A 14,697-nucleotide genomic window follows, 5' to 3' on the forward strand; every position below is an offset into this window, starting at 1 on the left:
TCCAGGACACCCTCGGGCGAGTCGGCACAAATCGGACACCCGGCAGGTCTTGTCACATCACCCATCCACTCGCACACATGTTTGCGCTCCGGACGGAAATTGTTGTACATCTGTGTCGATGCCACACTCTACGACACAATGGAAAAAATTGGCCCGTAGGGTGGTAGTTGCCGCGTCGGGCTCATCGATGGTACGAGGTACCATCGATAGGATCGATGTCCGTATTTTGGTGGACACAGGTGCGTCTGCCACCATCATTACCGATGTCATTTTTCATCTCCTGTCTATTCCCACGTCACGGATCCGACCGGTTAATGACGCGTGTGTTGCTGCTAATGGGGGTAGCATGGGTATTTTCAGGCAAGTTGATGTGCGCATTGCCATCGGGAATATTACCGCGGAAGGACCAGTGTTTATTTCTCACTCACTGGCCGTCCCATGCCTATTAGGCACCGATTTCTTGCACCGCATGCCAGTTAAGATACTTGTCGACCAAGGTTGCTTAGAAATGCCAGGGGGCCGTAGGATGTCGTTCCTGCCTTCCCTGCTGGGCCGTTCGTCCCCGGGTAATGCAGTTAACACGATTGTTGCTGCCACGGTAGAGGTGCCGTCGGGCTCGCAAATGCTTATTCCGCTGCGTTACCAAAAGCCTTTGGATGCTGCAGACGCTGCGACGGGTGTGCTGTTATCCCCGTGGAATTCGGTGGCTAAATCTTTTTCCCTGGTAGCGGCTCAAACTATCGTTCAGCCGGGTCAGGCCCCGTTCATACAGGTGTAATGCGGGCGTAAACGACCTTCCGGATGTGACGTCACGGGGGGGAGGAGTTACGTCACGTGGGGGAAAGGGTTCAGGTCTTAAAGGGGAGAAACCGGAAGAGTAAGGGGAGTTGTTGGAGACTGGGCTAGAGTGAGGCCACGTAGGGCGAAGGCTGGGGGGAGTGGCGAGATCGCCACACACACAGAGTACGGTTCGGCACCGTCGGCCAGCGGTGACCGACCCCGGAGAAGCGGGGAGCAGCGGTGAGGCTGCAGCGAGGGCAGCGGGGAGGCTGCACGAAGAGATCAGCAGCGGGACTGCTTCGGATGAGAGAGGGCAGCGGTGGGGCTGCAGCGAGGGCAGCCGGAGAGGCTGCACGAGGAGATCAGCAGCGAGGCTGCTAGGGGACGGAGGAAGGCTACGGGAGCGACGGCAGCGTCGGCCGTCGAGCGGAGGGTCTCTGAGGGAGAGCCGTGTGGGAAAAGTAGACAAACCCGAATAAAGGACACCAAGCCAGAAACCGAGGTCGAGTCCTTTATTACACTGGTGCCAGAAGTGTAACGGCATGTCAAAGCAACTAAGAAAAAATAATATTCCGACGCCATCATCTGCTTCATCATCCGACGACGACGGCCTTCCTCCAACGATGGACCCAGCTGCGTTGGTGGAGGAGACCCGTGCTGGAGCGAGTGCGGGTCCGGGAGTTCAAGATGTCGCCGCGTCGGCGGGCCCGTCAGCACTAACGGACGTGGATTTCCGATGGGGACTGATGGCGGAGCAGCTTGAGACACTCAAGAATGTACTGGCGCAGTTATGTGACCTCGTTACGCCGAGGATGGCATTGGGGAGAGCCGAGGGTGGTCCACAGGCCACCGCCTTGCCTTCGCTGTCGACGCCATCAGCCACGCGGCACGAAGACGCCATCTTGGGCGTGGCGGGGGAAGAATGGCGGGAAGCCGCCATCTTGCGCTCTCCGCGACGGGAAGCCGCCATCTTGACCACGCCGCGATGCGACGCCATTTTGAACCTGCCACCGGATAAATCATCACTTGAGGACGGCGCGCCAAGGAGTCGCAGTCGTCATCTTACTACGGTCAAAGAATTCTCCATCGGGGGCGATTGGAGCGCTTTCGCCTGCAGGTTTTTGGCAGCGGTACGCTCTGCAAGCTGGACTGACGCTGAGGCTTTGGAAGTTCTGCCGACTCTTCTTGATGACGAGTCGGTCAGATTCTTTCGCTCTATAACGGCCGAGAAGAAGAAAACATTACGAGGAGTTTTTGACGAAATGGCGGATGCTTACGAGCCACCTGATGATGCTCATCGCCGATTTGCTCAACGATAGCGAGCGCCCGAGGAGTCGCCGGTGGCGTATAGGGGTGCGGTACTGGAGTTGGCTATGGCCGCATATCCGGAGACGAAGCCTGACCTGCTCGAGCCTCTCATCTTAGGTAAGATGCTCGAGCTGTCCCGGGATCTGGGGATTCCCATGCCGGTGTGTGGCCACGAGAAGCTGACGTCCCGGGCGGCAGCCAAATGTCTGGATGCCCAGTTTAACCTGCGCCGGTGGAAGCAAGTCGCGGCGTGGAAGGGGGGGCCCATCGTCGAGGGAGGTGCCGTGGGTTGGGACCCTAAGAAGGCGGTGTACGTGCCGGATGGGGGGAGCCCGCAGGAGCTGACGGCCACCTCTGGTCCATGGTCGGACCGCGGTGGGCCGGTCCCGCGCGCTGCACTGCCGGCACGGGGCCGTCGGGACGCGAGGCCTGCGCTGCGGCGCAACGACGTTGACTGCTTCCGCTGCGGGCGTAAGGGCCATTACGCCAGGGACTGCTGGGCCCACGTCCCGGGTCCGCCCCAGCAGGAGGCCTCGTCAACGGACGCGCCAAAGAAGGAACCTCCAAGACAGGCAAGTCGGTGCGCACCAGACACCCGGCAAGGCTTTACACCTCACCCATCACCATTGTCGTGCGATCCGGGTGTTGTTACCAACGGGATGCCATCGATGGGGCCGTGTCGCTCGGTGACGCAGTGGCGTAAATTGGCACGGAGGGTCGTCGCGGCCGCTACTGGTTCGTCCACTGTACCGGGGTCTATACAAGGGGTGGACGTGCGTATTTTGGTTGATTCCGGAGCGTCCGCGACCATTATATCGGATGTCATTTTCCATCTCTTGGGCATCCCACCGGGGGCCGTGCGTCCGGTTTACGGGTCGTGCGTAGCTGCGAACGGGGGTAGCATGGGCATTGTGGGCCAGGTGGACGCTAAAATATCTATCGGGGAAGTGTCGGCCTCAGGAATAGTGTTAATTTCAAGATCTCTGGCAGTTCCTTGTTTATTGGGAACTGATTTTCTGGCTAAGATGCCCATTTTGATCAAAATTAATGAGAATTGTATTGAATTGCCGGGTGGCCATAAAATCTCGTTTCTGCCGTCGCCCTGGGGGCGACCTGCTCCTGCCGCCCAGGTGCAGGTGTTATCCGATGTATCTGTTGACATTCCACCTGGCTCACAGATGCTTATCCTTTTGCGGTATCGGAAGCCTCTGCCTGATCGGCAAGGTGCGGTTGGGGTCTTGTTGTCACCGTCCGCCACCATAACGGCCGGATTGGCGCTGGTTGGGGCGCAGACCATCATCCGGCCGGACCAACAACCGTTTTTGCAGGTGCTCAATGCGAGTACCGAGAACGTATGTGTTCCGGCTGGTACGGTTGTGGCACATGCCACTACGGCATTTACGGCACAGGATTGCCTGCACAGCCAGGGCGTGGTTGCTGGAGTTTCGGAGCCGGGAGCTTCGGATAATCGCTGGATTGCCGACTTATGTAGGGAAAATTCTTCCCTGTCCGAGGAACAACGTTGTGCGATTCGTAAATTGTTATTGACTTATTCGGATGTGTTTAGCTCCGACGATTTGGATTTGGGACGCACCTCGTTGCTTTACCATCATATTGACACAGGGGACGCTGCCCCTATTCGGTTGAACTCGCACCGGATGAGTCCGGCCGAGCGAGAACACGTTCGGGGGGCAGTGGATGACATGTTGGCTGCGGACATAATATCTCCATCTAACAGCCCATGGGGCGCGCCTGTTGTTTTGGTCAAGAAAAAGGACGGCAAATTGCGATTTTGTGTTGATTTCCGGAAATTGAATAAAATATCGGTGGCAGATGCGTATCCCCTGCCGCGTATGGACGACTCCCTCGATGCCTTGTCGGGGGCCAAGTTCTTTTCTACGCTAGATCTCTCTTCGGGATTCTGGCAGCTTCCCCTTGACGAGCCCTCGCGGGAGAAAACCGCATTCCGTATGCCGCAGGGGTTGTTTCAATTCAATTGTCTTCCGATGGGGCTGAATGCGGCCCCTGCCACATTTCAAAGGTTGATGGAGCTGGTATTGACGGGGTTACAGTGGGAGACATGTCTCATATATTTAGACGATATTATCGTCTTCAGCCGCACATTTGATGAACATTTACGGCGGTTGGAGTCGGTATTCACGAGGATGCGTTCCGCGAATTTGAAATTTAAACCTAAGAAATGTCACCTACTGCAACGGTCCATCCGTTACTTGGGGCATATCGTGAGTGCTGATGGGGTGGCCACGGATCCGGACAAAACAGCGTGCGTCCGGGATTGGCCAACCCCGGCCACCGTGGGGGATGTACGTCGCTTTTTGGGATTTGCCTCATATTATCGGAGATTTGTTCCGAATTTTGCGACAATCGCGAGGCCCTTGCACCTCCTTACGGGTAAAGGACGAAAATTTGGTTGGGGACCGCTGGAAGAGGCGGCTTTTCAGGGCCTGCGCGATCTATTGGCTACGGCGCCGACATTGGATTATCCGGATTTCGATCACCCCTTCATTCTTGATACGGACGCGAGTGACACAGGCATTGGCGCGGTGTTGTCTCAGTCTAAAGGGGGTAGCGCGTGGTGGCGTACGGTAGCCGGGTTTTGTCTCCCGCGGAAACCCGCTACTGCGTCACTCGCAGGGAACTTTTGGCTGTTGTTTTTTTTCTACGCCAATTTCGACCGTACCTGTACGGTCGTTCGTTTATTGTGCGCACGGATCATGCGGCCTTGCAGTATGCTCTGAAGATGGACCAGCCATCCGGCCAGTTGGCGCGTTGGTTGGACACGCTGCAAGAATTTTCCTTCCAAATTCACCATCGGAAGGGGGTGCGCCATGCGAATGCGGACGCACTTTCAAGATTGCCGCAGCGCTCCCCTTGCGCGTGCGCGTCGGGGACGCATAGGTGTGCGCCGATTCAATCTCCCCCTCAGCCGGTTGCGTTGGCCGTCGAGATGCCGGATGCTCCGATGGAGCCGGGTCTGACTGATGGGGTTTTGAATCTGCCACGGTCTGTATGGATTCGGGAACAAATGATGGATGAGTCGTTGTTGTCTTTACGGAAGCGGTCTGCGGGGGAGAGTGGGGGTCCGGGTACGGGTGGGGTGCCGGAAACCGCTCTCCGGGATGGTTTGCTCATGTGGAGGGAAGGATTACAGGAACGCTGGCGTCTGGTTGTGCCGGCGTCCTTGCGATACGAGTTAATCAGGACCCTCCATTGTGACACGCTCTTACATCTGGGTGTTCAAAAGAACCTATTGACGTTGCAACGTCATTACTTTTGGCACGGCATGGCGACAGATGTCGTCGGGCACGTGCGCGCGTGTCCCGATTGTGCCCAGCGAAAGCCACCTAAACATCCTCATGTGCCGCCGATACAGTCTATTCGGGTGTCTCGGGTTAATGAATTGGTGGCACTGGACATTTTGGGACCCTTCCCACCATCTGCGAGGGGTAATAAATACTTGCTGGTTGGGGTGGAGTACCTCTCCCGTTGGCCGATGGCCTGGCCGTTGCCCGACCAATCGGCCGCGGCTATTACCGACGCCTTTCTATTTGGGTACGTTATGGACAAGGGTGCGCCGGAGAGACTCCTCACGGACCAGGGCCGAAATTTTTCTTCTAAATTGTTGGCGGAAGTGTGCGCGGCTCTTGGGACTAAGAAAATACGGACATCTCCATACCATCCGCAAACGGATGGTATGGTCGAACGGCTAAATCGGACCTTGTCCGCCATGTTGTGCCACACGGTGAGTGAACAACAATCAGATTGGGATTTGCACATCCCTGGGGTGCTTTCGGCATACCGGATGACGCCGCATGCGGCTATAGGATATTCGCCGTTTTTCCTTATGTATGGTCGGGAAAACGTGCCGCCGATGGATGTGCAGTTGGGAACCGGTGTGAGGGGACCTGGTAAGCCACTTCCAGATTACATTCGGGACACCGTTCGCCGGTCACGGAGGCGCGGGAGGGGGCCCGCGTGGCTACGGCCATGGCTCAGGCCCGGAACGAGCGGTATGCTCGACGCTCCAAGGGGGAGTGCCCCTGGAAGGTTGGGGACCTAGCCTGGCTCTATTGTCCGCAGGTGCGGCCAGGTACCTCTCCTAAGTTGCATAAACCATGGCAAGGGCCCGTCCGCCTCATCGAGGTTCCCAACCCGCAGTCGGCACGTGTTCGGATTGGATCTCGTCGCTGGTTCGTTCACACGTCGCGCTTGAAGCCATATGTTGCTCCTCTACCTGATGCGTCATCTCCTGATGTTGCCTTGCCGGGGTCTGTTGCTGCCTACTCACCCTTGCCTGCGTCCGTTGATCTTGCAAGAGCGCCTGTCGTGCCTGTTACAGACAGACCGGCCGTGACACCGCAGGTGACGAGGGGCTCTGCTCGGGGGGTGCCTGCCAGGACTGCGGGAACTCCGAGCCCCGCAGCCCTTCCGACCCCGCTGCGAGCACAATCGCGGGACACCTCCGAGGCTGAGCCTTCGGGGACACGAGACCGGGACGTTGGTGGGCCTCCAACAGCGACAGGAGGATTGCGGCCTGTCGCTCTTAAAACCCCATCACGTTCCCGCTCTGCGGGAGGGCCGCCGACCGTCCGGGACGGGCCGGCGACCCGCACACGTTCTAAATCTCTTACGTTTCATTGATTGTTCATGTTGTGTTATTGTTCTTACTGTTATATTTATTGCATGCTTCGTGTCCTTTAGTGTGTCTGGGTCGGTTTCGCTCGTATTACTTGTCGGAGTTCTTGTTCAGCCGAGGTCGGCTGGGATTTCTCTACGGGGGAGGGTGGTGTAATGCGGGCGTAAACGACCTTCTGGATGTGATGTCACGGGGGGGAGGAGTTACGTCACGTGGGGGAAAGGGTTCAGGTCTTAAAGGGGAGAAACCGGAAGAGTAAGGGGAGTTGTTGGAGACTGGGCTAGAGTGAGGCCACGTAGGGCGAAGGCTGGGGGGAGTGGCGAGATCGCCACACACACAGAGTACGGTTCGGCACCGTCGGCCAGCGGTGACCGACCCCGGAGAAGCGGGGAGCAGCGGTGAGGCTGCAGCGAGGGCAGCCGGGGAGGCTGCACGAAGAGATCAGCAGCGGGACTGCTTCGGAGGAGAGAGGGCAGCGGTGGGGCTGCAGCGAGGGCAGCCGGAGAGGCTGCACGAGGAGATCAGCAGCGAGGCTGCTAGGGGACGGAGGAAGGCTACGGGAGCGACGGCAGCGTCGGCCATCGAGCGGAGGGTCTCTGAGGAAGAGCCGTGTGGGAAAAGTAGACGAACCCGAATAAAGGACACCAAGCCAGAAACCGAGGTCGAGTCCTTTATTACACAAGAATTGAATGGGGGCCCGAACCGGGTCGTCATTCCGGCTGGATCGATATTGGCTCATGCCACTACCGATTTCGCCAGCTTTGAGGGTAAACTACCCACTAAAATAGCCGCTGATGGACCTCGATACGATCGTTCACAGGATTGATGGATCGCGGATTTGTGCGAGGAAAATACGTCTTTGTCGACCACGCAAAGGAGTGCTTTGCATTCATTGTTGTTAGAGTACGCTGACGTTTTCAGTAAAAAGATTTGGATCTCGGCCATACCTCGCTCTTGTCGCACCATATTGACACCAGTGCGGCGGGACCGATTTGTATGTGTAACAGGTTCCGGAGACACTTGTAGAGGTAACTTCTTTATTACAACACAACACTCCAACAGTCCTGATACTCTGCTACAGCTTAGGTACACAGCCTAGCTACACAGCCTAGATACTCTACTCTGGCTACGCTCCGGAACTCGCCCTCACAAGGTCGTAGCGTCGGGAGTTCCAGAGTCCCAGCGCTGGCTCTCGCAGCATCCCAGGGTCTTCAGATGGCTGGTCGTGGGTCTTGGGTCTTGAGTTACAACTGGCCCCGATCGTCCAGGGAGCTCCGCTTATATGCCCAGTCCCCAACGAGGGGTGGGGCCGTGTGCGCCACCAGACATCCCACAGAGCACACACAGCCCCCCCCGTTGGCGGCGCCCAGAGGCTTAAGCGTCTGGACCCACCTGGGAACCCATAGCCTACAGCAGCCCCTCCCTTCTTATGTCACTACATATGCACCCACATCGCATGAGCCCTGCTGAAAGGGAACACGTGCGCGGCGCGGTGGACGATATGTTGGCGGCTGATATTATTTCGCCGTCCAACAGTCCTTCGGGCGCGCCGGTGGTGCTGGTTAAGAAAAAAGATGGTGGGACGAGGTTTTGTTTAGATTTCCTCCGATTGAATAAGATATCCGTGGCAGACGCATACCCCTTGCCATGGAGGGACGACTCATTGGACGCTTTGTCAGGGGCAATTTTTTTCTCCACCCTCGACCTGTCATCTGGGTTTTGGCAGCTTCCCCTCGATGACGTGTCAAAACCAAAGGAACACCTCCAACGCCCGGAGACTGTCTTTCAGAGGATGCGCTCGGCTCACCTAAAATTTAAACCAAAGAAATGCCACCTTTTGCAACGGTCCGTCCGATACTTGGGTCACATCGTCAGTTAGGACAGTGTGTCCACGGACCCTCAGAAAACAGAGTGTGTCCGAGAGTGGCCCACGCCCACTTCAGTGGGCGACGTACGGTGGTTTATTGGGTTTGCATCCTACTATCGCCGTTTTGTTAAGAACTTCGCGACACTGGCTAAGCCACTGCATGTTCTGACGGGGAAAAATCAGAGAATTAAATGGGGCCCGGAAGAGGAACGCTCTTTTCAATCTCTTCGGGATCACCTCGCCATGGCGCCTACGCTCGACTACCCAGACTTTTCCCAGCCGTTCATCCTTGACATGGATGCTAGCGATATCGGCATAGGAGCCGTTTTGTTGCAACGATAAGATGGAGTCGAGCGAGTGGTGGCATATGGCAGCAGGGTGCTGTTCCCTGCCGAAACGCGATATTGCGTGACACGATGAGAACTGTTAGCAATCGTATATTTTGTTCGCCAGTACCGGCCGTACCTGTATGAAAGGAAATTCCTCGTGCGCACTGACCACGCGGCCTTGCAATATTCGTTGAAATTGGACCAACCATCGGGGCAATTGGCTCGGTGGTTGGAATCGTTACAGGAATGTTCTTTCGATATCACGTACCGCAAGGGTACTCGCCATGCCAACGCGGACGCTCTCTCCAGGTTGCCACCCACTCCTCCCTGCGCCTGTCTGATGGGTACGCACCGCTGTGCAGCGCTGCCTACCTCGCCCTGTCCGGTTATGGGGGCAATGTCGAACGATGAAGGCCAGGATGTACCCGTTGGTGCCGACGATACACTGCGGTTGCCGCACTCAGTGTGGCTACGCGAGCAGGAGGCCGATGCCTCTCTGGCTCCGCTGTAGAAACTAATCAGGAAACCGAGAGCTAATTTGGCGGGATGGAAATGGAAGATGTTCCGGGGCCAGGCAGGATTATTGATGTGTACTGATGGATTGTCTGACCGTTCACGCCTGGTCGTGCCGACATCCCTTCGCCACGACCTGCTCCGCGCTCTGCACGCTGACAAATTGATGCACCTCGGCGTGCAGAAAACGTTGGCCGCGATGCAGCAGGATTTCTTTTGGCCTGGCATGATGGCAGATGTCACTGACTTTGTCCGGTCATGCCATGATTGTGCGAAGAGGAAACCGCCTCTCCAACATTATGTTCCACCACTACATTTGATTGAGGTATCCCGTATCAATGAACTAGTTGCTCTGGACATCCTGGGCCCATTCCCTCCATCGGCTAGGGGAAACAAATACCTTTTGGTCAGGGTCGAATATTTTTCTCGATGGCCTATGGCCTGGCCTCTGCCTGACCAAACGGCCGCGTCCATCACCGAGGCTTTCTTGAATGGTTATGTCATGGATAAAGGAGCACCCGAAGGGCTGCTCACGGATCAGGGACGTAACTTCTCCTCCAAATTGCTCAAGGATGTATGCACTGCACTGGGCACAAAGAAAATCCGCACTTCCCCTTACCATCCTCAAACGGATGGCATGGTGGAATGGTTTAACCGCACCCTTTTGGCCATGCTTTGTCACATGGTACGTGAAAAACAAACCGATTAGGACTTGCACATACCGGGCGTCCTGGCGGCATACTGCATGGTTCCTTACGCGTCCACAGGATATTCGCCATTTTTCCTGATGTATGGCCGTGAGAATGTACCCCCGATTGATGTGCAACTGGGTACAGTGGGTAAACAACCGTCCCCTTCCTTGCCTGATCACGTACGGGACTCGCTTAAATGGGTTACAGAGGCACGAGAGGTTGCCAGATGTGCGACGGCCCGTACGCAGGAAAGGAACGAGAGGTATGCGCGTCGATCGCGAACTGACATGCCCTGGTCGGTGGGCGATCTGGCATGGCTCCATTGCCCTCAGGTGCCAGTGGGCACGTCCCCTAAACTGCACAGGCCTTGGCGGGGGCCTGTGAGGCTGGTGGACATTCGGAACCCCCAGAGTGTTCGCATCCAGTACAGCCAACGTAATTGGTATGTCCACTCGTCGCGACTCAAACCCTATGTTGACCCGCGTGCTGGCCCCTCATCTCCACTTATTGACCTGCCGGGGTCTGGCGTGCCGAATGTGCCACTTGCCTCGCCCGTTGATCCCCAGCGGGGCTGTGTTGTACCCCCCGTGGATGAACAGGTTTTGAGGGACGAGACCCCGGATGTCCCTCCTCCAACGGGAGCTATCCCAGATACGACAAAACCCGAACAATCTTCTTCTTATTCTCCACGGCAACCACCTCCTGCAGATCGAGCGGTGAGGCGACCATGCGCGACAAATAAAGAGGGTCCTGCGTCGCGTACGCGGTCGAAATCTCTTCCGTTTCGTTAGTAATGATTGCCTTGCGGTCTGTTACCCTGTTGTTACTGCGCTACAGGGGCGCCCTAATATATGTCTGTTGTTTAATGTTTTGAATTCCTCGGCGCGTAGATGCCTACTCCCCCCTCCCCCCCTTACCTTGTTAATGCATCTCAGATGCCCTAATATTTATATAAATTGGATTCTGCTTGTCACCCTTTTCCCAGCCGAGATGGCTGACTTTTTACACCGGGGGGGGGGGGGGGGGTGGGGGGGTGATGTAATATGAGGATATATACGGCTCACTGACGTATCACAACTCGTCATGGTGATTGGCTCTGCCGGTCCTGGTTTACAGCCAATGGGGGGAAGCCTGGGGGCATGGCCCTGACGTGATGGAAAGGTGACAGCTATAAGGATTGGTTCTGCTGGCTTTGGCCACAGCCAATGGGGAGATGAGTCAGGGGTGTGGTCCCGGGAGCTGACGAGGGAGCCTGGAAGATTCGATGCAGGCTAACGAGGATTGGCGGAAACGTACCACGTGACCCGGGTATTAAATAGGGGTGGAGACGAACAACACGTGGTTAGAACGGGAATGAACAGAGGAAGGGGGCCACGTGGGAGCGGGGCTCCGAGTTGCCACGTGGCAGTGCGTCTCTCTCTGTCTATCTGTCCCTCTCACGCTGCCTATCAGCAGCGTGAAGTAACTGTAACGTAAGTTGAATAAAAGACGGATTCCAGAAGTCATCTCAACGAGCTTTATTATACTTGATTGTAAGGAGGCCTCTCGATAAGTAGTACTTAGCCAAATCAGGTAGCACTAGCCCACCACATTTATTCTCCTGAGTTAAGGTATGGTTGTTGATCCTGGCCACCTTGTGGCCCCAGACAAAGGAGGATACCAGGGAACAAAGCTTACTGAATAATTTCTGAGATATCTTTGTCGGGATCATCCTGATATGGTAAAGGGCCTTGGGAAGGGTAATCATTTTGACTAAGTGGACTAGATTGGGGAGTGATAGCAGGATATCATGCCAAATGGCTAGGGAGACCTCAATCTCCAGAAAAAAGGGGGGTGGGAGTTCTGTTTGAAGAGGTCTGCTAGGTTGGAAATTATTTTCACCCCAAGGTACTTGATTTGGGAGGAGCACTGCCTGAAGTGGGAGACGTTGGGTGCAGAACTTCCCGAAATTGGGGACAGAAGCATGATTTCTGACTTTGTGATGTTGAGCCTGAGTCTGCACCTTACTCCACAATAAGCTTCAGGAGGACATGCATTAAGGTGTCTAGTTTTGGTAAGCAGAACATCATCCGCGTATAAACTGGCATTATTTTCGACTTGACCATTGCTTATACCTAATATCTCCTGGCTACTTCATATCCTGGCTGCCAGAGGCTCAATGGCAATTGCAAAGAGGAGGGGGGATAGAGGAGGTTCCTGTCCCATGCCTCTAGTGAGGGGGAACCTCTCTGAGACAAACCCATTAGTAGTAACTGTCGCAGTCGGATGAGCTTAAAGGAGTCTGCACATTTTGATAAACCGGGGGGGTAGCCTCTGCATGGTGCCAAAAAGAAACCCCCACTCTACCCGATCGAAAGCCTTCTCCCCATCTAGTGCAATGGCGTAGGCTTCCGTGTTTGACCTGGAGGCAATATCAACCGAGTTGACCAGGGTTCGGATGTTGTCTGAGGGATCTCTGCCTTTGAGGAACCCCATCTGGGCAGGGTCGATGACCTCCGGAAAGTCTTCCTCAAGGTGCCACGCCTCTTCCATGGAGTAACGGGAGTTTCACCTGCCTAACAGACTCGTTTAAAGTGTCAAGGAGGTGTGTTAGGATTGGGGGGCCCAGGCTTCTATAGAACTCCAATGGGAAGCCATTGGGGCCTGAGGCCTTCCCTGCAGGGGAGGCATCCAGGGCCTCCAGGAGTTCAGGGAGCTTGATCGGGACTTCCATATCTTCCCTCCAATCCGGGTGGATATGGGTTGGGAAGTCTTAAGTAGGAATTTATCTATGTCAGGGCTCGACAGAAGGTCCGCCCGGTACAGGTCCTTGAAGAAGCTGTAGAACTTCTCATTATCCTGCATGACCCTCATCTTGAGTAGCCCATCGGCATCCTTAATCCCAGAAATATGGTTATGAGTTTGCTTGCCTTTGACCAGCCGGGTTAAAAGCTTGGTCGTGGAGGGAGAGGGGTCGTAGAAGGAAATTTTGTCCCTCAAAGTGGAAGGAGGTTTGGCCATTTAACACCTTGTCTAGTTCCAGATTTAGTCTATTGACCTCCCCTTAGACCGCACGATATTGGGTTGTCTTGAATCGGAGGTGTTTCTCATTCAGTTTCTCCTCCAGTTCTAGGATGGTTCTGGCCCTTTCTTTCTTCCTCCAGACCCCATTCTGATATTAAAATGCCCCTGAAGGTAGCTTTGATGGCATCCCAGACCACCAGGATGGAGGTTGGGGGGTATGATCTCAAGTTTATTTCCATGAAACTAGTGACCTAATTTCTGATTCTCGTTAATAGGCCCGCATCCTTCAGTAATCTGGTGTCCAGGGACCATGTGCTATGAGATTTTTCAGTGGGGTCCAGAATAAATTGCGTAAGAATAGGACAGTGGTAAAAAAGCTGTTGGTCAAGTAACCTTACTTTTTAGACTGAAGGGAGGAGGGTCTTGGAGATTAAGAAGTAATATATTCTAGACAGGGTCCTGTGGGCCCGAGATATATGAGCAGAGGCAGGGGGGCATGGGGAGCAACGTGAATTCACCGAAAATTACCAAGCTGACCGACGAGGTTACAATCCCATACCATAAATACAAACCACCTTGCATCCCCCTTACAGAGTGCTCTGCCAACACAATACTATAATAAAACTGTTGTTATGAAAAATAATGGAGGTTTATGGCGGGTGAGGTAGTGGCGAGAAAGGTGAGTGGGATAGTAATATGGGGTGGGGGTGAAATTGGGTGGAGTTGCGGAGGTGGTGCGGGCGGCGGGGGGGATGTCATATCAGTTCCGATGATCCACCAAGGCCGCTGGGATGACGGCTCTGACGTCGAGGTTTAGGGAAAGAAAGGGAGGCCCATATGGCCAAGGTGCATGAGGTGAGGGGACGACATGCCGGTTTTGAGCATTTTTTTTTACTAGGAACGCACGTGGTGAAAACGGACTATTTTACCTTGTAATACCATATTGTACTGTACGCGCCAGGGACGTGCAGTCAGGGGAGGCAGGAAAGGCAGAGCCTCACTTGTCATACTCGAATGAAAATAGCTGTTACGAAAAGTAAAAGAAAAGAATAATCAAATCAAATATATGTTAAGATTTTTCTACTGATCTGTGTTATAAATGTAATTTCTGTATGATTCCAATCATTTTTATAGTCAAAATCGCCAAATTTGCGCAGCTCCACTGCAAATACAGGAAGAGACGAGAGGTGAGGCAGCGACGAGCTCAGCCTAGTGCAGGCAATAATCGCGTGCCTGTTACTATCTCAGTATGTCACCAATGTAATGTTTGTAGACCCCTTAATTTCATGTCCTCGCCTTCCATACTCCAGGTAACTTATTTCACGTATGTGTATAATGAAATTTAGGCTCGCTGGTCTCGTCATGAAACTGCAATATAAAGCACCAGGGGAGGCAGCTATCACATCTGCCTCAGTGACGACACGCCCCCCTCAGTGAGGCCACGCCCCCCTCCGTGAGGCCACACCTCCCTCAGTGCGTGAATCTGGCTCTGACACTTGCCAGTGCCTCCCCAGCCATTGACCTCACCGCACGTCACTGGTACGCACG

Source organism: Lethenteron reissneri, chromosome 31, assembly GCF_015708825.2.
Source record: "Lethenteron reissneri isolate LAM-NWPU_2019-01 chromosome 31, ASM1570882v1, whole genome shotgun sequence".
Classification (NCBI taxonomy): Eukaryota; Metazoa; Chordata; class Hyperoartia; order Petromyzontiformes; family Petromyzontidae; genus Lethenteron; species Lethenteron reissneri.